Below are 26,247 nucleotides of genomic sequence, written 5' to 3'. Positions count from 1 at the left end.
AGTTTGCAACTTTCTGTCGTGGTCACATATTGAGTGTAACCCCATAGAACATCATCAAGGTAGCACAAGTTGCCTGGACAGTCTTTTAAAACAGATGAGATTATCTGCTGAAAAGCGGAAGGCACAGATGCCGGTCCGAAACACACACGCTTAAAGCGAAAGAGACTGTCATGAGTGATGAATGTCGTAAGCTCGCGGGCTTTTCTCGGACAATAAAACCTGACAAAAGGACTGTAAGTCCAACTTACTGAACACAGTAGCGCCAGGGAGTCGATGCAAGAGTTCGTCAGCCCTCGGTAGTGGAAAGGCGCCTATGATGATAGCCTTGTTGGGTTCTCTAAGACCGATGCAAAGTCGAATGCAATTGTCTTTCCTTCAGACCACGACGAGCGGAGAAATCCACTCGGACGCTGAGACTAGTTCGATGATGTCAGCTGATTCTAGCCGTTGCAGTTTGGCGGAGACTTGCTCACGGAGAACCAAAGGTAGAGGACGCAGTTTCGCTGAGACTGGTTGCACTGAAGCTCGAAGAGGGACGTCATGGATGAAGCCCTTTGCAAAGTCCCGATTGTCCTGAGAACAGATGCGCGAACTCTGTCGGAGCGTTGTGCTGTAGAGACGAAAACTGAATGCTTAGGTCAGCTGGAGCTCCTGACACTTGTTGACATGTGAGCGAAGACCCTTGAATGTCAATACCCAAAGCTTGAATGGTGTTAAATGACGGGTTAAATAGTCTGTGGCGATGATGACCAACTTGTTTCCGGAAGTAGACAACGGAAACGGGTCCAGGAAGTCCATGCCGACTTGATCGAAGGGCCCTCGAAGCGGCTCGATAGGATTTAGCAATCCCGTAGGCTTCAAAATGGGTAACTTACGGCGCTGGCATTTACGGCAGGCTTGGACGTATTTTTTAACACAATTGGCGAGTTTCGGCCAGTAGTAAGATTTCGGTACTCTAGCAAGTGTTCGAGGGAAACCCAAGCGGGCGGACGCAGACTCGTTGTGGCATGCGAACAGGATTTCGTCAGGAAGCTCTGCTGGTACGACCAAAAGATAGGTTTTGTTGCTGGAAGCAGAATTCTTCTTGTACAAGATTCCATGCCGCAAACAAAATGACGACAAGCCGCGAGAAATTGGTCGGGACAGACGTACGTTGCTGCCTTCTACGTGTTCAATGTTAGGTCGCAATTCACAATCTGCTCGCTGCTGTGTAGATATGTCTACCTCGCTTATGGCGCCGAGAAAAGCGCTGTTATCTTCGGTGTGTTGATCGGCAGGTTCAACAGGCGCGCGCGACAACGTGTCGGCGTCTTCGTGTGTGCGGCCTGACTTGTACACGATGGTCATGTCGTATTCCTGCAGGCGCAAGCTCCACCGTGCCAGTCGTCCAGAAGGGTCTCTTAGGTTTGCCAGCCAGCATAAGGAGTGATTCACGACCCGGAGTGCGCGGCCATAGAGATAAGGTCGGAGCTTTGCAAGTTCCCATACGATAGCAAGACACTCTTTCTTTGTGGTAGTGTAATTGGACTCAGGTCGCGATAGCGTGCAATTGGCGTAAGCTATGACCCTTTCGCAGTTCTCTTGCCGCTGTACGAACACCGCACCGAGACCGATGTTACTGGTGCCGTTATGAATTTTCGTTTCGGCTTCCTCGTCAAAATGCCCAAGAACAGGGGGCGATGCCAGGCGGTGTCGAAGCTCAGTGAAAGCCGCTTCCTGTTCGCAGCTCCAGATGAACGGCGTGTCGTCTCTATCGAGACGAGTAAGTGGCTCGGCAATTTTAGAAAAATTGCGTATATTGCGCCGGTAGTATGCGCATAGTCCCAGGAAACGTTGAACGCTTTTCTTGTCGGTAGGAGTCGGGAAAGCAGCTACAGCGGAAGTTTTCTCGGGATCGGGACCGACACCTTCCGCGCTCACGACATGCCCAAGGAACTTCAGTTCTTCATAACCGAACCGGCATTTCTGAGGCTTTAAGGTGAGGTTGGCCGATCGGATTTCCTCGATCACTTGCCGCCGTCGCTTAAGATGTCCGGAGAAGCTGTCTGAAAATACGACCACATCATCCTGGTAGACCAGACAGGTTTGTCATTTTAGGTCAGCTAGCATAGTGTCCATCATCCGTTGGAAAGTTGCCGGAGCAGAGCACAACCCGAACAGAAGTACTCGGAACTCGTTAAGTCCACTCGGGGTGACAAAGGCTGTTTTCTCCTGGTCGCGCTCGTCTACGTCAATCTGCCAGCACCCATTTTTCAAGTCAAGGGAGGAAAAATACTTGGCACGCCGTAGCCGATCGAGAGAGTCATCTATGCGCGGCAACGGATAGACGTCTTTCTTTGTGACGTTGCTCAGTTTTCTGTAATAAACACAGAAGCGGAGAGTGCCGTCCTTCTTTACCAGGAAAGCCGGTGACGAATACGGACCGTTCCAAGGTTGGATAACGCCATCGTCAATCATCTCTTTGACTTGTTGAATTGCTTCGCGTTCTTTCTGCAAAACACGATACGGCTGCTGTAGGGCGTGCATAGTCGTAAGTAATTATCCTGTGCTGCGTGATTGGCGTCTGACTGATTTTAGACGATCGAGCGAAGTAGTCCTTGAATTCACACAACAGTCCTCGCAGTGCCTCCTTATTGTCCTCCGACAGCTCGTTGTTGATGTCGATATTTGTAACGCTTTCTTCACCGCTACCGCTTTCCTCCCAAGGGAAACACTCAATGACGTCCTCCAAAGCTTCAGCGTAAGCGACGGCAGTGCCACGGAAAAGGTGTCGGTGTCGGTGATCACGGAAAAGGTTGGTGATCAAGACGTCAGCTTGGCCATCCCTAACGTCAATGATTCGCGGAGCCACGCTATTTACGAGGGTAAGTAGAAGGGAGACGTTGCACTCTGCGTGTCCTTCGCCTTCGCATGTGCCCTCGGATTTAACCGGAAACATTACACTAGCACGAGATAGTATCGTGACGCCGTCGTCGGAAATTCCAAGAGCGGCTCTATGGCGGCAGGCGTCTCGTCTCGTCGCTTTCTTTGTAGAGAACGATATACAGCGTCGGTGGAGATCGATGATGGCGCCATACTCTCGAAGAAAGTCGATTCCAAGTATCAATTTACGGGAGAGAGAGAGAGAGACAGAGAGAGAGAGAGAAAGGCAAAGGAAAGACAGGGAGGTTAACCCGAGATTATCTCCGGTTGGCTACCCTATACTGGGGGAGGGGCAAGAGGATGCAATAGGTGAGAGAGAGAAGGATAAAAAAAGAAAGGAAAAACCTAAATACACACACGCGCGTACACACGAACTGTTTCTGTGGGCACTGTCACGCAGCCCGCAAAGGCGTTCCTAGTCTTACGCAGTGTCACCATACAGTCCTACGTCCCACATTGTACAGTCACAATTTGTCAGAAAGTACCGTGTTTTTCAAGTATCGCAGTAGCGCCTTCATAGCAGATCGCGCTGATGTTCGCGTAGGCCAGCTTCCAAGGATCTTGTTTTCTGACATTGGGCGCTTATCCAGTTTGTTTAGGGTGGCTGAGAGGACCGCTCTTTGTGGGTTAAAACGAGAGCACTGACAAAGAAGATGCTCGATTGTTTCATTGCATCCGCAGAAGTCACAAAGTGGGCAGCTGGCCATTCTGATAAGGAAAGAGTAGGCATTTGTAAATGCTACTCCAAGCCATAGACGGACTAGAAGGGTGCAGTCACGTCGTGGAAGCTCAGGTGGAATACGGAGCTGTAAATTGGGTTCGAATGTATGAAGGCGTGCACTTGTGAAATCGGATGAATTCCATTGGGCTAATGTCAAGCCACGCGCAAGTACGGTAAGTGTTTTCGCTGCGTCGGCTCTCGAAAGAGGAATGGCAATGCAGTTGACGCCGTCATGGGCAGATCGGGCAGCTGCGTCTGCTCGATCATTGCAATGTATGCCACAGTGACTAGGCAACCACTGATATATTATATCGTGTCCTTCATCAACTAGTCGATGGTGGACTTCTCTGATCTCTGCGACGAGCTGCTCATGTGATCCATGGTGCAGTACTGGGAGTACACTCTGTAGGGCTGCTTTGGAATCACTGAAGACTGACCATGCGTGGGGTGGTCCCTCCTGAATGAAATGAAGAGCCGCACGCAGGGCTACCAGTTCAGCAGCTGTCGTTGATGATACATGTGACGTTTTTAGCTGTGTTTTGACGGATCATCTTTGAACCACCACAGCGGCAGCTGCACTTGCAGATGTGACTGAGCCATCGATGTAAACGTGTACGCGGCCTGTGTGCACCTCATGTAAAAGTTCTAATGTGGCCTGTTTAAGGGCAGACGATGACATGTTGGCATTTTTCATGATTCCTGTGATGGTGAGGCGTATTTCAGGTCTGTGCAGGCACCATAAAGATGAGGATGGTCTTGCTGCAGGCATCTAGTTCGATGGCAATGAGGTACGATTGGCATCAATTATACGACTAAAAGTTGTGTGCGACCTTTCTGTGGGTAGAGCGGCAAGATGATGAGAAAGTAACCGGGCAACGTGCCGAATATGCGCCCTGAGAGGGTCGGTTGCCAAGTACGTTGATATTGGGTGATCTCGAGCTATGACAATCGTTGCCGCTGTAGACGCACACCTTGGAAGACCGAGACAAGTCCTTAGGGCTTGAGCTTGTAGTCCCTGGAGTACACGGTTTGTTTTGCAGGTGTTACCAAACACAGGGAGGCTGTATCTTGCCAAACCGAGGAACAAGGCGTTATAAAGCTGCAGCATTGACCGCACTGAAGTGCCCCATGACTTTCCGCCGAGAAATTTGAGATGTATTACTGTGAATAATCGCTTCTTCAGGTATGAAACATGCGGGCTCCATGATAGGTCACGGTCAATAATTACCCCTAAAAAGCAGTGTTTCCGTGCATTTGCAGCTGCCTGCCCATTGACATTTACAGTGTAACGCTTCATTGCCTTCCGAGTGAATGTAACGAGGCAGCATTTCTCTGAAGACAGCTCTAAGTTTTGTTTTCGCAAGTACTTACAGTGATGTTAACAAAGCTGCCTTTTGTAGCCGTGCTCGTACTTGCAGTCGTGTTACAGCAGACGCCCAAATGCAGATGTCGTCGGTATATATTGATACATGAACTGTGTTGGGCAAGCATCTGACTAGGCCAACGAGCACTAGGTTGAACAGCGTCGGGCTCAACACTCCGCCTCGCGGTACTCCACGGAACGTTTGGTGTTGAGTCGTAGCGCGATCCTCGGTCATTACGAAGAAATGCCTGTCGGTCAAATAACTGCACAGCCATTGAAAAGTGCGGCCACCGATTCCGGCTTCACTCAGAGCATCTATAATGGCAAAATGTGCTATATTATCATAGGCGCCTTTTACGTCTAGGAACAATGCCGCAGTGAGTCGTTTCAGACGTTTTTGATGCTGAACGAACGTAACCAAATCGATGACATTATATATAGATGAGCGCTCACGCCGGAAGCCAGCCATAGCATCTGGGTACACTTTGTAATTTTCCAAGTGCCATTCTAGGCGCGTCAAAATCATTCTTTCCATTATTTTTCCTGTGCAACTGGCCAGAGAGATGGGGCGGTACGATGATAAGTTTAACGGTGATTTACCAGGTTTCAGAAGTGGAACCAAGCGGCTGCAGTTCCATTCACGTGGAACCAGACCGTTGCGCCAAGACTCGTTGTAATGGTTTAGTAGCATGAGTCGTGCTTTCTGCTCAAGATTGGCGAGCGCCGCATAGGTAACGCCGTCCGGCCCAGGTGACGAAGAGCGCCTGCAAGTCGCCAGTGCCGCTTCAAGCTCCTCCACCGAAAACATTACATCCATGCGGGAATCCCGTGGCACAGGAGCGGCACATGGTGTTAGTGCGCGTTGGAGCTGCAAGCTGGCAAGTCTTGAGCAAAATTCTTCAGCAATGTCAATTTCGCTGCGACCTTGATGCAAAGCGAGGGATTTGAAAGGAACACGCTTTTGCGGTGATACGCGAAGTCCACGCACGGTTCTCCATATCTGAGATAATCGCTGACGTCGATCCAACGACTCACAGAAGCGTTTCCATCTTTGAGATTGTAGTGCATCAATGCGGCGTTCAATCTTCTTTTGCATCCGCCTTGCCTGGATGGATTCCTGAATGGAGTCCATGGATGGATTTAGTTCTTCTATATCTTCTTTCAGCCCGCCGGCGAATGGCTCGTAGTCGCTGCAGTTCGGCTTCAAATTCTTCATATTTCGGAAAAGGCTGAAAAGTGCACGTAGCCTCTTGAATGGCTTTTTGAATTTCGTGTTCCAGACTTAAGTCTGGAACACGAAATTCAAAAAGCCATTGAATGGTTTTGAAATTCAAGAAGCAATTGAATGGTTCTCTTGCTGACATAGTCCCGGGAGCATTCTCGGAGAACAAGGGTACTGGTCGGGAGCGTATAATTTTAATTTGTACACGAGAAGTGCACACACCAAGTGGTTTGACGACATGTCCCCCAGCTGTCCGTACGTACGCCCCTGTCCAAGCTTTCTTTCAACTGCTTGTCGGTTTTCCGCTTATAATCGAGTGGTCAGCGCCAGTGTCAATTAAAGCAGTAACATTTCGACCGTCGATCAGCACAGGTATGTTAATTGAAAAGTCGTCTCCAGCCGGAGACACCGGTGTCGTCCAGTCCCCGTCGGTCTGAGGTCGCTTCGATTGTAGATCTTGCGCACGGGGAGTGTCAGCGGCTTCGCCTCGAGTGGTCGCTGACTTTAGTTTTTCAGTCGAGGGCTTGGAGATCGTCCTTGTGACATCCTACTTGTACCTCTCGAATAGAATGCTCGTGGTGATGGCGATAGCGAATGGCGCCTTGATGACGGTGGCGCGCGCTGTCGGCCGATAAAATCTTCAATCTCAGGTGGCCGTTGTCCGAAATGGGGTCGGGGCGAATTAACAGGAAACCCCTGGAGTCCAAGGCGGTGGTACTGACACTCTCGGTAGACATAACCCGCCTCACCAAAGTGGTAACAGAGCGGTTGTCGGTCTGGCATGCGCCAAATGTCCGATTTAAGTACAGCTGGTCGAGTCTCTCTGCAAAATAAGGAACCGCCTCCGCTGTCTGAAGCATGGCATACGGGGTGATGGCAGGTAGCAGTGCTGGTGCAGGGATAGGGTGCCCGAATGCGTCGGCATAAGTCGCACGCTGGTATTCGCTCACGGTAGGAGGTGTCGCCGGTGACGGGACGGTGCCTTTTAAAATGTCAGCGTATGTTGTGCGTCGTGGTTCACTTGAAGTTGTGAACGCCTGAAGTGCTGGAGCGGTCTGAAGTAGTGGACCGGCCTGAAGTGATGCTTCGTAACGTGGTACGCTGAGCGCATGCTGCACTTCGTCACGCACGACGCTATAGCGTTAAGTTGGCTGAAGGCTGTTGCACCTGATGCAGCTGTCGCAGCTCGTCGCGCATTATCGATCGAATAATCTCGCGATGCGACTCAACGTCAGTCGTGAGAGCTCCTAGTCCACTGGTAGCAGAGGAGAGGTTCACTTGCCGATCGTACTGGTGAGAGCGCTGGTGCAGGGCCTTCTCCATGGTGACGACTTCAGAGAGGAACTCTGCAACCGTTTTGGGCGGGCTACGAATGAGATCACCAAAAAGCTTCTCTTTCATGCCTCGCATCACGTGACGCAGCTTCTTGTCTTCAGTCATTGTAGGGTTAGCTCGCTTGAAGAGACGCACTATGCCTTCCATATACATAGCCACACTCTCACTGTGTTTCTGAATGCGAGATTGGAGGGCCCATTCTGCTCGTTCCCGGCAATAGGAGCTGGCGTACGTGTCCAAGAGGCTGCGGCAGAACTCACGCCACGATGTCAGAACACCTTCGCGGTTCTTGAACCACGTGCGAGCACAGTCCAAATTAAATTATGAGGTTTTACGACCCGAAACCACTTTCTGATTATGAGGCACGCTGTAGTGGATGACTCCGGAAATTGAGACCATCTGGGGCTCTTTAACATGCACCTAAATCTAAGTACACAGGTGTTTTCGCATTTCGCCCCCATCGAAATGCGGCCGCGGTGGCCGGGATTCGATCCCGTGACCTCGTGCTCAGCAGCCCATCACCATATCCACTGAACAACCACGGCGGATGCGAGCACCGTCCAAAAGGCTGAAGTAGACGTTTCGGAGCTTCGGTTCTTCGACCCATTAATTGAACTCCACTACGCGCTCGAAGTGCGCCAGCCAGTCTTCCACGTCTTCAAGAACGTTGCCATGGAAGGGACTTGGCACGCGCGGCTTTTGCAGCGTGTAATAATGAGGCACCGGAGCAGCCGTCGCAGGGTTAGTTGTGGTAGTATGGAATGTCGCATCCATACTTGCCATTGTTGTCGTGGTCCTCGCAGGTAAAGGCTCAAATTAAGGGGCCAATCCTAGGATTCTCCGGCTGCCGCGGCTGGCGTGAGTTCTGGTATCGGTCTAGCGTTCCTGCTGCCAGGAGGGGTCTGTTGCATGGGGCGAGATTACCCCGCACCTCCACCAGAAAAATGTCACGTTTAACTTCTACAAGGGCCGTTAAAGTACGAGTCGTCGAAGGGCAGCGCAGCACCGACCAAAGACCAAGGCGCGAGCTCGTGAGCCAGCCCGTCCTCGTCTTCTTCTGGGAGCAGGTGACCCAAGCGCGTGGCATTATTACACTTTCTTCATATTTTTCCACTAAAAATGAGAAAGCAATGCCCTTGCTCTGTATTGAACTTTCGAAACGCTGCTCTGACTTTACGATTGCTTTCAGGCAGTTCATTTAAAAGGAGCTTCACTGGATAACTGCAGGGCGTTTATATATGGCACAGCCCGACCCATGTGCCGGCCGACCAATGATCATCGCGTATACTTTTCCGGCCACAAAAGACTGCGTGCACTGAAGTACCAGGTACCAGGCTGTGCGCAAACGGGCTCGTCTGTGAACTTGACGGGCCGTACCCTGGGAGCAGGCATGATGCTGGTGGGTGTCACATTATGCATTAAGCGGTGCTCACACGTTTCCCATCTATGTGCGAGACCTCGCCGCGGAGCTCAATGAACAGCGCTCGTAATATAGTTACTGCTGCCCTCACACAACTGTTTTTTTCGTTTCATTTTATACGGACTGAACCCTTTAATATCGCCATAATTTAATATCTTAGGAAAGTGGTGCCCCTTTGTGCCCTGCTTAGCGTAGTTTATTGACTTCTTGCTCAATTAAATTTTCCTATAGTCATTATAATGCATGTATTATTATCATACTTTTGTTAAAAGTTCCTGAGGCGCTAATTTGTATTACGCTGTACTTTCAGGAATTCTGCTTGACAGCAAGCTCTACGAGAAACTGGAGCTGCTAGTCCTAGAAAAAGACTTCGCGATACACAGAGATACTGCTTATCCGGTGCAACCACTTCTTATGAAGCCTCACGGGGGTGCGCGACTCACAAGCATGAAAGAGCAGTTCAATGCTTCTATGAGCACTGTGAGGCAATGTGTGGAACAGGGATTCGGAAATATAATCTCAGTTTACTTTTGTGGACTTAAAAAAAGCCAAAAGGTTTTCTTGCAGGCTGTGCCTAGAATGTACCGAGTAAGCGTGCTTCTCAGCAACTGCCACACATGTATGTATAGCGACCAAGTGTCCTCCTACTTCGGGCTAGAGCCGCCTTGCCTTTTCGATTACCTGCGTCCAAGGCATAAATAAGTAAGGACAATGAACATACTGTGATATTCTTGCAGGGAGCACAATATTTATCTCATTATTTTATTTATGACTTCATTTTGCTTAGAAGTGCTCCAAAAAGAGCAAGCAGGGCTTGCTGAGTTGTGTTTTGCAGGCGTTTTTTTTCTTGTTCTTGGTACAGCTCATGAGCCCGTAACTTAAGCTCTTGCTCGCGCAGCTGAAAATCCTTTTGCATTCTGTATTGCTCGAGTTCATACTTCTTCGGTGTCTTCAGTTGCTTGCTTTCCTGCTCCGATTTTTCCACCTGTATTCTTTCTATTCCCACTCCTATATCCTTCTCTCTAATATTGCTTTCATGTCGCCACTGTTTCTCCAGAAACTCATGATCTGCATTCGGTTATGCTGGAAGCCTCCTCCTTCCTGAAAAAAATCTAATGACATGAATAGCAAATTTGACTATGTATTATTGAATAATATAATGTACAATGCACGATGAGGTTTTTGCTGTATTTTATATATACTACCTGCTGGAGTTTTTTAACCAATTATGCACGGCTCAGGTTTGCTCACGAGCATTTTTTTCTATTGTTTTCTTGCATTGGAATGCCACTATTTCTTAAAGCCAGCAAAGCTACCATATGTATATTTCACTAGTAGCACTGGGGATGCTGACAGAAACAACAGAGTTAAATGGGAGGGTATATGACATGGTAAAAAACAAGGTATGTTCTTTTTACTTACACGGAGGAGTAGCGAATTTTTCTAAGATGCTCACTGCGAGCCGTGTGTATTCTCGGCATTATAATGTCGCCAGATTCATCCTGTTCCGGGTGAGCGCCCGTGTCTGACCACCACACTGTTTCACGTGGCGCATATTTGGTGTTCTCATCTGGATTTATGGGGTGGAAGGGTGAAGCGAAAACGTTGTCGCCATCATTATTTTATGTCGCACAGCTGAGTCGCGGTCTCTGGGGGCTCCAACGTTGAAGCACCGGCCGGCGAGCCTGCAGAAATATGCACCGCACGAGTTGAGGTGGTGGAATAAATATTCAGTATAGAAAATACAACTGGATACGCTAGAATCCCAGGACTCAGTGAGGCAGACAAGCACATACGGGAAAGACCGTATGTGCCTTTGTGTGCTTCACTAAGTCATGCACCTCCCGCACAGCACGAATTACTAATTTACCGAAGAAGTAGGACTCCTAAATCATAAAAAAGTATCTGAATTTTGATTGCTTAAGTCTAAGAACACATAATACACAGTTGTATAGTGCAGCGCAAGATAAACCGAGCCCAAACCAAGTAAAGAAAACATGAAGTGTGAGGCGATATTGTACGATTAACGCTAGGTTCATCAGTATATGACGACACAGCAACGGACGCCCGAAGAATGACGTTTTGCGTATTAATATTACCTTACTCTTAGTTGTTCCCTTGCTTAAGGTTCAGTTTATCTTCGGCCACCCATAAGCGAAGCGTTTACAGTCGGCCTCAAGCAAGTGCACTCTAACAAGTAGCGAACAGTCGCTCAGAGGGAACGCCAGTGTTCTCGCACACAATGATATGAGGGGTAGAGGAAAGCGGAACACAGCTCTTGTTCTGTTGCAGAGGCGACTCAGTGGAATGCGACGGTACGTTCGTTTGGCTCTTTTGTAGTTTTACAGCCAAGCTAAGTGCGCGTGCACGGTTCATGCATATTGCGCCCACGCTAATAAAAAATTCATAATGCATCCTTTAAATCTCCGGAAATCACCGCGCTTATTAAGCTAAACGCTGACAAGGAGTATTACATACACCAGTTGTCAAACTGTATAGGCGAAGTTCCATCGTGGTTCGCAGCTGCACCGTCTGTGCAGACTGTAGCGGTTGGGAGATTCCGAGACGTGGGCCTGATTTCTGTAGCCATTCGACCTGCGAGATTTCGAAAAAAGCTGCTCACTAAAGATTTTACAAGCACTATAAACCAAGAAATACATACGGGTAAGTCATTGAGTTGACTACAAAGCTGCGGCCACACCATGCTTGGCCGCAGCCGCTCTGGAGCGCTGTGACACATTCGATAATCTCCGTTCTCCAATTTCTAGGCGTACTTCGGCGGCAAGCTCGGAAATTTCTTGCAGTAGCCACTCTTTGTCCGCATATTATTCCTCAGAGCCTGAGCTAGAACGTTTTAACATGCACAGTTATCACTTGATCAGAGCACACGGCACGCAAATAAACACGTTTTTTTGTGGGTGTTTATATTCTGCAGAATTAAAGTTGCCAACCTACTTTCGAAGACATGAGTGGTCGTTCTTGGGGAACTTTCATAGCAGAAGCTTGCATCTTTCACGTAGGATTCTTCCGCTGAGCACCTTCTTCGTCGCAAGTTCCATGCTTTTCGCAATCTCTTGCCTTTTTGATGAATTTCGAAGCGGGCTGGAAGCATTCATGTCACGGCGAAGAGCTAAATCGTCTTTCTCAGTGAATCTCAAGCGTGTCACACCTGCTGCTGGTACAGACTTCATTTCTAAACTGTTTTATAACAATAAACTCACGTTACCATTGCGACGCCAGCTACTTTCAGTTTTGCCAAACCCACTCAAGACAAGATAATCCATTAGCGCGCACCAGTCGTTCTCATGACGACGCGTTTCGTCAGACTAACGGACGCCGGAATTGCCCAATGGTCTCAGAAATTGGACGCCCTATGCGCTCATGAGTAGCGTTTCAGGCGAGTTTAGAGGAAGCGAAAGCTCATTTCAATAGTTAGTGGCGATGAACGAGTGAGAGCGTAACCATCACAAGAATTCACGGTGAAGTGGGAGCCATGGGTGCTGCCCTGTTCGACAAAGCCATTTCTTATCGGCCGTAAAGATTACGCACGTTAAATTCACCAAATAACGTACGTTATCATATCATTCGTAAACTACAGAAACACAATAACGTGCGGAGCATGCGCAGTGAGGACGACACTTTTTCATTACGTACGTAATACGTTTACGTTCGGTTGCAAACGCGAAACTAAAACTGTCTGATGCCTCGAACATGCGCTCATCACCATGGTCGGTCGCGTATGCCGTCTCAAGGTAGAACACGAGCGCGTTGGCGCCAATATTCGATTATTCATTCCCTTTCTCAGGGACACGCATCCTCGTTCATGAAGCAGACGACGGCTTGTACGAAGCAGACGACGGAAGTGAGACGCGTTTTCGACGGAATATTCATAGGCTTTCAGCTATCTGCTTTAGTTTTAACGAGAGAAACAGTTTTGTTTGATCAAGAAAGTTAGACTTAGTGCCTCCATTTCAGTTTCTTAGGCGAAACGTCATGTTTGCGTCACATAACGAAAGCAAAACGGCGGCATCAGCGCAATTTCGAACACGTTGCGCCTACATCACGCGTGGAAGAAAATGTGCCGTTGTCCAGAATGGAGCCCCAAGTCACTAGATGAATGTACACGCGCGATCGTATAGTAGGCGAGATTCATGAATAAATTATATGGTGACCGCATCAATGCACAATGACTTCGAAGGTTCCTTGAGAAGTGTGCAAAGGCCAGAGTTATAAACCAAGGAGCCCTGCGATAACAAAAAGCAACCTAGTAGTGTACTGAGATTTCAGCACAAGTAAACGCATACACTTTGCCACAGACCATGCCTGGCGAGCGGAGGATTGACGAGCATGTCAAACGGTTGTTTATTCTGATAAAGTGCCGAGAAGAAGCTTGGCGTGGCTAACGGTGACCGAGGGCCTCACTTGGAAGTCCCAGGAACGAGGTAGCAGTAGTTTTCCTTGCAGCCATTGCGGCAGCAGATGGATCCCACCTTGAGGCAGTTCAGTTGTTCACAAGTCGTGTTATTCCTCGGCTCAAGGCAGTCCTTGGACCAAGTAAACACTGGTGGACAGAGCTCGGAGGATTCGGGTGGCGGACCTATACCTGGAATGGTGCGAAATGAGGGGGAAAAGGAATATCATTTCAAGAATATTATACCGTAAGGTTGTCTAGTGTTACACTTTGAAAAATCCATCACCAAATTGCGTTCTATTGAAGGAAGCAAAGTTCAGCTTCCAGGTAAAGGTTGTGGTGTCTGGGCTTGTGCGCAATCAGAAAGTTACAAAAGCTTTCCTAACTATCGCCGCAGTATATTTTCTTATGTGATAGAGGCATTGTGTATTTTTTACGCAGTGGCACCTCCTAGTGCTAGGTCCAAACGATGTACTAGACATCACTTTAACGTAATGATTTGCGTGCCATGGCTTGTGGCACCTAGGCCCAAGCGGTCACAGCCTAGGCACTGTGGCAGTTCGCCAGTCAAAGTTCAAGCAGCAAAGTATACTCACCGACGAAAAAGAAAAGACTCACAGTGCGAACAATTTCACCTACTTGTCTGAAGGGTATAGAGCATAGAGAAACATACCTACGTAAAGAGCGGACAATCGAGCCATTTCGCGGCCAAGCAAGCAGGAGTCTGACCACCCGCCAGGCGGCGTAGCGATTTGCGCTTCCACTGTGCCTCAAAGGTAGACAGCTTATCATACACATACAGGCTTACATCCACGCATCCCGTTTCCATAGAGGCGTTAATGCTGGGCTTCTCATGTGCCTCTGGTTCGCAAGTGCTACTTTTACTTGACACGATGCCTGTCATCGCTAAAACATTCTTTTTGTTGTTTGTATTTATCTAGGGCAGCATCCAGTATTTTTGTTGTAAAATTCCCTACGTAAACAAGAAAAAAAAATGTTTTTGCATGGAACTACTGCTTCCTATTGTTTGCAACCGAGGAAAGCGGCTTAGAAACGATAAAAGAATTGCAAGAAAGAGAGCCCTGACCACATTATTTTTACGATATGCATGAGCTGATTCAGCCTGGCTGGTTCTTCGAGAAGCTTGGCGGATCTTCCAGTAAAATATTTGCCATCCGCGAGTGTATTACGTCCATATGTACGGCCTGCTCAATAATGGAATATTAAAGCTCTTGCGCTCCACTAGAGGCGACGTATTGAACATTTTTGCAGCCAAAGGTAAAGCAGAATCGAAAGCATTCTTATCGAAATCGAAACCTGAAGAGAGCTCAACCACATTTTTAGTCGAAAGAAATATTTTCTATGAAACAAAAAGACGGGCGGTACTCGCACAAGATAAGGTGACTTATTACCGAATTTGAAAGCCATAATATTGATTTACTTAAAATCGGCTCAGAGTAACACCAACTCCTAAATTGAAACTAAGCACTAATGAAGTAATCTATTTCGAAAGAATTCTGCGCTCTGCAGCAATTTCCTAAAATTCGAGAACGAAGGAATCGATCTTAGTCACAAATACAGAAAGAAGGAAACGATGACCCAGATGCAGCAGAGGAAGAATTGTATGTTTATTGTCATGTGTAAATAAAGAACCTACAGAATTTCGGACAATTGTTTCCTAATGTGTAGCATTACTTGGCTCTGCTGATGCTTAGTTGCTGCTTTTGTTTCCCCAATTTCAAGTTCGTCCACACCCATATAATCCCCAAATTTTCGTTGGCTCGTTCCTAAATTAAAGTTGGCCCATCCCAACTCTATGTATTTCCTATGGAGCCCTGTGCATTCCTATGGGGGTGGTCTCACGCTTTTTGCGCTACAGACATGATTTTGCTACCAAAATTGTCCGGGGTACTCGCTAAAGAAGCTGGGCACGTACCCATTATTCGGAGACACTTAGCCACGTTAATGCGATTGAAATCTTTGTAATGATGAATGCGTTACAATTTTGTTTTTGTGTTACATAATATAGACCTTTGCTCGATTCGGAACCCTGACGTTGGTGGTTGCTCGACCACATTTGCTACAAGCGAGTGACGCGCGACTTCGCCGGCTCCATCGCATAGCGACGGTTGCGTTAAAACTCCTGGGCGGAGAGTGGCTGCTTTGGGCGAGGCATGGGCACAGTAAGATGGCTCGTCGAACGAGGCACACGGAGCGACATCAGGTATGAGGAGCGTACTGGAGCTAGGCTCCTCGATCGCGATTCGCTCTGAGCATGCTGCGCCATCTAGCGAAGACGCCGCTAAGGGTACATATTTATTTATTTATTTATTATACCCTCAAGGTACGGTTGTACATTGCAAAGGGGAGGGGGAAGGTAAAAACAGAGGCGAATCACACAATAGTTGATTATAGAAAAAAAGGAAATAAGTACAAAGAAGCAAAAACTTTCGAAGAAAGCGCCAAAGCTAAATACATGGAAGTCAATAATTAATAAAAAGAACAAGAAAAAAGTAAGGAAGGAAGGCAACAACACGGCAAAAACATCGTATTCAAAATAATAAGAATTGTAAATGGAAACTTGTAAGCGTGGCAAAAATACATGGTGTAAAAAAAAATAAAGGAAAGAAAGAAAACATACCATATAAAATACAAGCCATAACTTAATATTATGGCATAAGAGCAGTTATTATACAGAACAAGCAAATGGCGATTTAACAAGCGGCCACTTTCGACGTGCAAGCGGTGCTATCGCTTTAATATACTAAGTATACATGCCCCCTGTGTTGCCCCACGACGTCCATTCTGGGTGATTGGTTAAGGATGACCAGATGCCAATATAATGCACGCAGTATCGAAGTTGTCTGTTCGGGTACATACCCAGTGGGCACATACCCACTGAATAGTTGTCAACAGGCCAGACGGTGGCCAGCAGCGAATTCTAGACCACGTTGACAGCTCGGCAACAGAGCAGCCAGTGCCTACCTTGAATACCTAGTGAGATAAGCTTGCATACAACTTGGGTCACGGGGTATGGCTAAGAGTCTACATACGGACAGATAGAGAGCAAGGAGAGGAAAGGCAGGGAGGTCAACCAGACGAGCGCCCGGTTTGCTACCCTACACTGGGGATTAGTGAAAGGAGAATAGAAAGAGGAGAACAGGGGGCGAGTGAGCACAGAGTGCACATGGGAGGATGCGCAGGGACATTATAAGCGGTCTCTTATCCGGTGCACTCTAAGCAGTGTACTAGTGCAGGAATCACTTTTTGTGCCAGTGACGGGTGTGGGCACGGTGTCCGAGTAGACTCAGAGAACAGTCTCGAGTAGAGTCGGTTTAAAGTTGGACTGAGAGAGAGACGTTGGACGTCGTAGCGAGGGTACGTACATAATAGGTGCTCGATGGTTTCCTCGCACCTACAGGAGTCGCACACTTCGCTCTAGGTCATTACCATACTATAGGAGGGAGTGCACGTGAACGCCACGCCCAGCCACAAGCGGCACGTCAAAGGTTATCTCGCCGCGGGAAAGGCTAGATGGGAGTTGTAGCAGTAGCGAGCGGTTCAGCTCATGCAATCGACAATTGCACTCCAGAAAGCTTGTGACCTTTGCGTGCAAGGTGGCGAAGTTCCCTGGCAGTGCGCGACCTCGCCAAAAGTATAGGACATGTCTGGGTGTGTGCGTGGGCAGACCGGCCAGCCCTGTCAGCAAAGTCGATGCCAAACGATGACACATTGAGCAGGAATCCACTGAAAGATGATGTGCCCCATTTCCGGAGCATGGTGGTGTACTTCCCTGATGTCGGATACAATCTGCTCGTAAATTCGGCGATGTCATCATCATCATCATCATCATCAGCCTGGTTATGCCCACTGCAGGGCAAAGGCCTCTCCCATACTTCTCCACCCCGGTCATGTGCTAATTGTGGCCATGTTGTCCCTGCAAACTTCTTAATTTCATCCGCCCACCTAACTTTCTGCCGCCCTCTGCTACGCTTTCCTTCCCTTGGAATCCATTCCGTAACGGCGATGTAATGCAGACTTTATACTGCGAAGAGCTGCCTTAGAGTTACAAAATATGACCGATTTCTGTGTCGACTTTTCGGTGACGTACGTCATAGCGGCATGGACAGCTGAAAGTTCTTCCAACGTATATGTAGTCATGTCCGACTATATGAATTTAGCTGTAACCTGCTTAGCTTTGCGTGAATGCGAAAGTTAATGTCGTATTGAACGCCGTTGAGCGTTGTTTCTAAATATGAACTCTTCGCGGGCAAACGAGTGCGTTGAGACATTTGGCCAAGGCCGGGGCACTGCGATCTTAGAAGTCATTCTACCTTGATTAACTGCCATAGATTCTAATCTGTGACGGCATTCTACTTTGATGAACTGCCATAGAATATAACGGGAGGCACCCTAGTAAGCCGTAGAAATTTTGACGTAGCCGCATTCGTCACACCGCGTTTGGCAGCGGAAATTTCGGTCCTGGCATGATGTCTTAAAGCAGAGTGCCTAGGCCTGCTATCTAGGAGGCGCTAATTTAATCCAGTGGGTAAGACACTCGCCTTCTGAGCGTGGGGTCGCAATTTCGAAACTCACCACCGCCAACCTCTGACAGCAAAAGCTCTACTACGCCATGTCTCGCAATATGATTCATCGTGTCGCAATGACCTTGAGCCGCCGAAGCGCAAGTGTGGCAGGTGTGACGTCACGCCACGTGATTCGCTGAGAAGATGGGTGGCAACTGTGCGGACCCTTGCCGCTGCGGCACCACGCGACTAAGCGAGAGTTTAGCTGCTTCGCCGGAGCTTGCTCGCTCAGTGGGCTGTCGAGCCATGGATGGCGCGCCGGCTGGCCCGTCTTTGCGGGCGCTTCACCGCAAGCGGCAGGATGAGTGCCGCCATCCACTAGATATAGCTAGACGGCAGGCTGCGAAAACTCAAGCAGAGGCAAAGTTGCCTGCTGAAAACCGCAGCAAAGGGAGGCGAGGTTAGCACGTTATAGAGACGCTTACGAAGCACAGAAGCGTGCCGAGATCCAAACTACTGCAACCACCGCCGTCGTTCACAAACATGAACAACAAGGAGAAGGAGACGAAGCCGTGGATACAAGCACGTTTGACGAACCGCACCCTTCGGCTCTGGCAAGTTCGACTGCGACGGCCAGGCTTCACCGCGACTTCAAGGACAACCCGCTCAGCGGCGTGTGTAAAAGGCTGTGGCCTATCTGTAATGAAACACTGTGTGCACAGCCCTTGAGCCGTTATAACTATGTTTACAGACGCTAAACCTCAGCCAATTTTTCCTCTCGGCTTTCATTACACATGAATTTCTTCATAGGAATTACCGAGGCAAAGTTTGAACGTAAACAAGAGCGTGTGCGTAAAGACAGACTTCCGCGAGTGAAGGTGCCGTGGCGTCCCTGCGACGTCTGCTCCCCTCACGCAACACCAGACGCGGCAGCTGTTTCCTCTGCCCTGTGCTGATCCGTCGAGGCGCGCAGCTGACGTGGCCCGCAGGCAGTAGGAATTTAGGTGACGCTTCACTGCTACAGACGCCGGATTTGGTGCTTATCGGGACATGTGATGCTTTGGCATCGAAAGGTTTCGATCAGTGCAACATGAAAATCAGTTTTATCTGACGGCACTGCACCACCTACAAGGGACATATTCTTCAACTAAAGTTATAAAAAGAGTGCACGTCACAACGCTAACGCCGAATGCAAGACAGTGTGGATTCGAAGCGATTGGAATATTACGTGCAATAGGCAATGCTTACAACTCCAAACTATAGTGACATGGGCAAGAACGATTCGACGCTGAATTTCGAAGTTCACTAAGGCGCCACGGCAAGCCATGGTGTCCGAAGCAGCGCTCGCTAACACATTAAAACGGTGTCACAGGAAGGGCTCGTTATTTCGGTCCGGATCATTTCCGTAACAGGCCCAATTCATCGGAATAGACGTACCTCTCTGAGCCCTCGGAGTAGCTTCCCACAATGCACCGTACCACGCGCTACGTTGGCTCATTGGCTACGGCGCTCTGCAGCTGAGCGACGCGCAGGCTCGATTTGCCGGCCAAATTCCGATGTAAACGACACAGAAAACATTCGTGCGCTTAAGCCTAAGTGAACGCGCAAGAATTTCAAGGCCTCAGATATGCCGTCGCTCATAACCCACTATGTTTTGAAATGCTAAACCCAGTGGATCAGTCATTCGTGGTTCAGTAAACAGTTGACCGTACCTTTGACGCACCAGCTTCCACCGCACGGTTTCGGGCAGCACTCCAGACCCTGGGCAGCGCACCCCGCGGGGGAGCATACGGTGTAGTCGCAGGTGCTCAAGACACCCGACCGCCCGGGAGGGCAGCGAGCTTGCACTCCCGTCACTGCGGCTAGCACCAGGAACACTGTCATGTCAGCGAACGCGCGGCAGCGAACCCTGCCGACACCCAGGGTGGTCATCGTACCCGTTATAACGGACGCCACGCACATGCAGCGAGCAAACTGCGCCATCGATGTTACGGGAAAAGCTTATGTATGTGTTGACCGCTCCATGCTGGCTGAGTTACGGGGAAGGGCTCTGACGTCACGGATGCGCTATCACCACAGGCGAACGCGTGACAATGCGCCAGCGGGAGATACGACTTACCGCAGGTGCCACGCGCTCACTTCCACCAATCGACAAGCGAGAATCCACCACGTATAATAGGAGACCGAGGGAATCGGTGTGAAATGTCGGAGTCGGGAACACGGCATTACTCGCACCGGAATTTCCTTTCGGAAATAAACAACTCCATCGCCCGACGGGCACTGAAAGGGTGTAGACGAACACGCTTTCTGTTCGTTGACACATGACTCGTTTAGCACTGTGCTTATTTGTGGATGTACCACCGTTGCTAAACGACTACTGTCAATTTTTATTCGCTTGCACTGCTGTTTACGGCCAGAAGGTACGCGCTTAAGCCACATACGTGATAACCTAATCCTAAAAAAAAAGAAAAACGGGCAAAGGAAGTTTTCGAGCAGAAAATAAAGGAAAACTGTTTTGCGCGCTTATAATGACGACTACACACCTCATACGTTCGAATAAATTCAAGCAAGCGTGCTCGCAAGTACACAAAGACGTTGACGGCTTCTTGCGCAACTAAGAGCTCCTGGTCTGCATGCAAGCCTTCTTTTAGTTATACAAATTATTTAGCTTGCAGTGAAGCGGCCAAACAGGCAGGTCGGCGGGCCGCTATCGCCTATCACTGCGCGTATCTAGAACTCATGAGCTTGCCGCTGTCCGATTGTGTTACCGTCCATCTATAGGCTACTCCGAGCTACAAATGAGAATTGACAGTCACCAAAGTATTCTTATCTGATTCCAATGCGAAGGCATCGTGACTTCTCTAGGTCATCATCATGAAAGATTCCTTAAATACTACAACGTGTTTGCGCTCCATTCTTCGCTTTCCTTTCGCCCCGTTCATTAGTAACCAGACCACAACCAATCAGAACTCATCGCCAAGTAGCTGCGAGTTCACATTGCGATTGCTTCTTGATATGCATCATGATGTGACACATGATCTGACGTTACGCATGAGCACCTGGGAAGTAATTTCATTTTTAATTATCACGTGACCTTAACAATTTTACGTTAATCCACCTTGCTCAAATTGGGATCAACTTTAATACACTTTATTCAAACTTGATCCACTTTAATTTACTTTCGTGCAGTTTACTTCACCTTAATTCACTTTACTTCACCTTAAGTCACTTTACTCTAACTTCGCATCCTGATGCTTGCGACCTGACGTATGCAGTGACGCACGTACTAGGCACACTTTCAGTCAATCAGATCTACGTAGCGCCGTGGTATCAGGGCATCGTGCTGGTCTCGCACCCTGGAGGCCAGGGTTCGATTCCCACCCTCACCCCAATGTGCCAAATTTTCTTTTTAGAGCCCTTAATTTCTCCTGCTCATAGGAACCTCCCTGCGAAATTTGCCGTCCATCCAAGCAATGTTTGACGTAATTTTACTGCTTACGCCGCCGGCAATTTTTGGTAGCGTAGCTTGATCACGCCGGATTTTGTGCCTCATGGGGCACATAAAGCTTTCTCATTAAAACTCATCTACTAAACTGTCACCTGGAGCATCACGCAACTGCAAAGTAGGTTTTTAGCAACGCTGCAGATTCAGGCTGCAGAATAATTTTGACCACATGCGGTTCTTTACCATGTACCCGAACCACCTTACACGAGCGTTTTTGTTGTGTTGCAGACAACACAAGGACTACATGAACGAAAAAAAAGTCGATGTTTCTAGTTGTATTCTTAGCGCCGGCTATGTGAGTGCATCTGACAACCAATTTGGCCCATTATCGATCTTTTAAGTGTTACTACATTTGGCCACCGGCGTGCAATCGCAGGAAGCGCTAATCTCGCCCTCCTACACAGAAGCACAATCAATGCCCAGCCATTCACTCAGGCGACGCAGGCCGGGTTTCATGCGAATTCTCCTATAGTGACCGAATTTGACGCGAGTGACGCGGCGAAGACCACCGCAAAATCAAGTAAATCTACGTGGCATTGTCTCCTGTTAAGCCCGCTCCACGTGCTGCGATTTTACACTGACTTTTACGCAGCTACGATTTCCGCAAGTGCGAACTTTGCATTATCGATTCGTATGCACCCAGGGCGGCAGCTGCGATTTTCGCATTTTCGAGTACCTAGCGGAGTACTGAATTATTCTTGGCGTCAGTTTGCTTCGGTATACAAGTATACAAGTATACAGTATACAAATATACAAATATACAAGTATACAGTATACAAATAAAAACTAGGTTTGCACGGATCATGCATGTGTCGGACACATGCATGATCCGTGCAAACCTAGTTTTTATTTGTATACTTGGAGGGCAGAAAACAAATGTCATCACAATGCTCTGCGAGAACAAATAGGTAAATCCTCTGCTTTCGTATAATCTAGAATTGGCCAATTGCAACAAGATCGTGTTTCTTGTTCGTAAAACACCATATTATTCAATGTTTCTTGTTCGTAAAACACCATATTATTCAATGTTTCTTGTTGTAGAACTGTGACTCATTCACGTGCAATTTTCCCTAGAACGTGTATACCTCTAAATACGACCACTTTACAAAAGCAAGTACTGATGGATGCGAAGTTGGCGCTGCCACGCTCCTAGCAAGCTGCGTACAATGAAAACACGATCCGACACGCCACATCGCTATTTGCGCCAACTATTTCATCCACATTCAAAAGATGCGATATATAGTTATTTGTCTGCAATGATCAAGCGAAGATCTGCAGAATTACTGTTCTCTACGAAGGTTTTAATTTAGAACATTATAAAATGCAACAATAATTTAGAACATTAAATGCATAATATAATGTTTGCATTATAAATGCAAACATTATATTATAAAGGTCGCAGTTTTGTCCGAAAGGCGGAGCATCTACTGCGATAGCAAATTGGTAGACAGCTATATGAAGTAAAAATAGTAGCTTTTATTAGCCGCGAAAACTTATAAACAATTCCTTACCAATTAAATTACCAAGCATAGTTTCCGCGCGCACAGGTGAAACAAACAGACTTTACTCGATGAGCACGGACACTCGCTGTTAAAAAGTTGGCGTGAGGAAGAGCGGCAGCAGCAGCGAGCGACTCTACCTTAGCCCTGCCTCTCGCATCAACATGAACTAAGCGTCGAGAACACAGTGCACACGAAGCTATCAGCCATCAGAGCACCTAGACGCTGCACTCCTATACTTAAACTTGCGGCGTGCGTGGCCGCGCTTAGCCATGTCAAATGCAGCCGCCGTTGAAGTAGAACACCTCACAATCCCTCAACCTTTCAAAGCAGTGCCATCCTTTGAACTTTTCTGCCGCCGCATGAGGTCTCCGCTTTTCTCCCTTATCCGCACCCTCAGCCAGCTGTTTCCCCTTTCCGATTTGACTGCCACCGTCACGCGATAGCACACGCTTTTACATATTCCAGCGAAGCTGTTAGCTTCTAGTTGGTCGGAATTTTTTCGCAGTGCCATTTTCACAGGACAAAAAAATGCCCTCCAGCATTTAACTGATAAGTGCACAGATTGTTTCTTATCACGACACCACCATGGTGGCTTAGTGGCTGTGGTGTTGGGCTACTAAGCACATTGTCGCGGGATAGAATCCCGGCTAAGGCGGCTGCATTTCGAGAGGACGAAAACACCCGTGTACTTAGATTTAGGTGCACGTTAAAGAACGCCAGGTGGTCAAAATGTCCGGAGTTCCCCACTACGGCGCGTCTCATAATCAGATGGTGGTTTTAGCACGTAAAACCCCATTATTTGATTTTTTTTCTTTCGTATCACGCATACAACATACAGAACAACGTTCGTTTCAATAAAGAAGAAGCATGAAACAAGCATCCATACATAATTGTTGGTAAGGCTCTCCTGCTAACATTGCGGAGCACGTAGCGCTTCCCGCATATGTTTCGCAGTAAAGATTACTGTTGCGTAAGCTGGCACGCGACGGCAGCGTGCGACGTGGGGAGTGGCATCACTAGCCTTTCATATTTAGAAGAAAGCAGCCTGGCAACTGATTTCATCGTTGTTTTAGCACCACCATGGACAGCCAACGCATAGTTAGAATTTTCTAGAAGTAGTGTGAAAATGAGGAGTGACAGAAGGGAAAAAATGCCAGTGCGACCAGCGGCGGCGTCCTGCCACTGGTCGTAGTGCCGTGGAATTCCATCACAGGGGAAGTCCGCACATCCACATTCTCCTGTGGCTGCATAGTGCACCAGAGCAGGAATTGGGCAATAAAGGATTGAATAACCCCTTCAGCAGTTGTAGTGATGATTTTCAACAGCTTCGATGGATATCCACTTCCACAGGGCCGGGTGGCGACCCAATTTTCTTTTTATACAGGTGGGCTCTTCTATAACTGGCGTTCTTTTTAAGGAAGCACTCGTGTTCCATACAGTTTTGTTTGCCTTCTCGACAAAAACATCAATTGTTTTCTTATTCTGAATAACATGATTGTAAGTGTGCGCATGCATCGTCCTCGTGTGTCTGATTGTAATTGCTTCGTCGGCTTGTTGTTGGAACCATGCAGTCTAATGGATTATCAATGCGTCCCATCATCAAATATTACCTACCTTACATTCAATTCTCATAGCCCACAAGCGCTTGCAATGCGTCCTCGGTTCCCACGTGGGCCCCAGCAAACCGCCTCAAGGGATTGACGCCGTCAATCACTTCGCTTGGAGTAGGCACAGGAGCTTCGGGGTCTTCCGCATTGTCCACATGTTTCGGCTACTCTGGGGCACCGGTGATGAGCTGGACAATACCTTCGTCATCTAAGCCTTCCGTTGTGTTCACGTCTGCGTCGATATCTGCCCGTAGAAAGTCTCCGAAGCTCAAGCCTGCAGCCACCTCGTCCAGTTGGCGAAACAACTGTTCCCAGGAACTCGACGCCGCCTTATCGGGGTCGGGGGTGGGGTGTTGCGACAGTGGTCGCTGCGAATCCTGCATGCCTGAAGCAATCGGCGATGACCGAATGCTTTTTAGTCTCCAGGATGCTGCCACCATGTCGGTCGCCATAAAAACGACGGTCTTTGTTTCGCTTCAGCTCCAAGTTGAGCATTGTGCCTATCACCATGGGCCTGTCGGTGCACTTGACTCTTAATAATCCCCTGGTTCAGGTGCTTGATGACGGAGGTTTCCTTGGGGGAGAGTAGCGTAGCACTGCACTGTTCAACTGCACCTCCAAGACATGGTGCGCCTTGCAATTGTCCAGCAGAAGGCACACCTTCCTTTCCTGGCCATGCATACTGTCGTCGAATTCTTTCAGTCACTTTGAAGAAATAGTGCACATCGTTGCTTTGGTGTTCGAGGCTTACTCCGCGGAAAGCTCCTTTAAACCTTTGAGGCACCGTGGCTTCGTGCTTTTGCCGATGATCAAGGGATTGCCCTTAACGTGCGCATCCATATGAACGCACACCAAGAGCGCCAGTCTCTGTTTGCTCTCTTCGCCACCGTGGCAAGTTTCCCCTTTCCGCGAGGGCGTCTTCATCGGCAGCATTTGATGAAGAAAGCTGCTCTCGTCGGGATTGTAGATGTCTTCAGGGGCATAGCTTCGTACGATCTCTGGCACGTTCTGCAACAACAGCTCACCGTCTTCCGCCCGGTTCACACTGCTGCACTCGCCCCATAAGACCTTTCCCACAATGGTGTATAATTTTGAAAGCCTGAGAGCCAATCTGCGCTCGCTTTGAACTCCTGGTACCCGTGCAAGGAGGCAAAACTACGTGGTTTCGGTTGCACCACTTCCTCAGTCAGTGGAACTTTCTTCGCTCGCCTATCCATAAATCACGTAAAGAGGGGTTCCTTCAGCTTCTCGTGTGGAGCGGTCTTCAAGTTGTTTTTCTTGGGTACGTTCCCAGACGAAGCGGCACGAATGATGGCGTGCTTTCCTTTTAAGATGGCTCAAAGAGTGCTGGCCGGGATGTCATGTTGGGCGGCCGCGTCTCATTTCTGGCGTCCACCTTCCACAACTTGAATGATGTCCACCCTTCCTTCGTGGTTGAGCACTTTCCTTTTCGTCTTGGGAGGCTCCATGTCTGGGCAATGCAGATCAGGTATATGGTCACGTGAAGGTATGAAGAATTACAGCAGGCCTCATCTTACAACTGTCGACGGCAATACAATTAGCATTACAACAATGTAGCGACGCACCGTAATTCTCAAGTCACTCTCATTTACGATCTGTATTGTTCATTGTAATAACTGTGTTGCTTCGGCTGTATGCGACATGCTACGGTATCATCCTACTTCACTATGACAATTGCTTGCTAAAACCATC

This window comes from Dermacentor variabilis, chromosome 5, assembly GCF_050947875.1.
Source record: "Dermacentor variabilis isolate Ectoservices chromosome 5, ASM5094787v1, whole genome shotgun sequence".
Taxonomy (NCBI): Eukaryota; Metazoa; Arthropoda; class Arachnida; order Ixodida; family Ixodidae; genus Dermacentor; species Dermacentor variabilis.
This window is presented reverse-complemented; position numbering follows the sequence as displayed.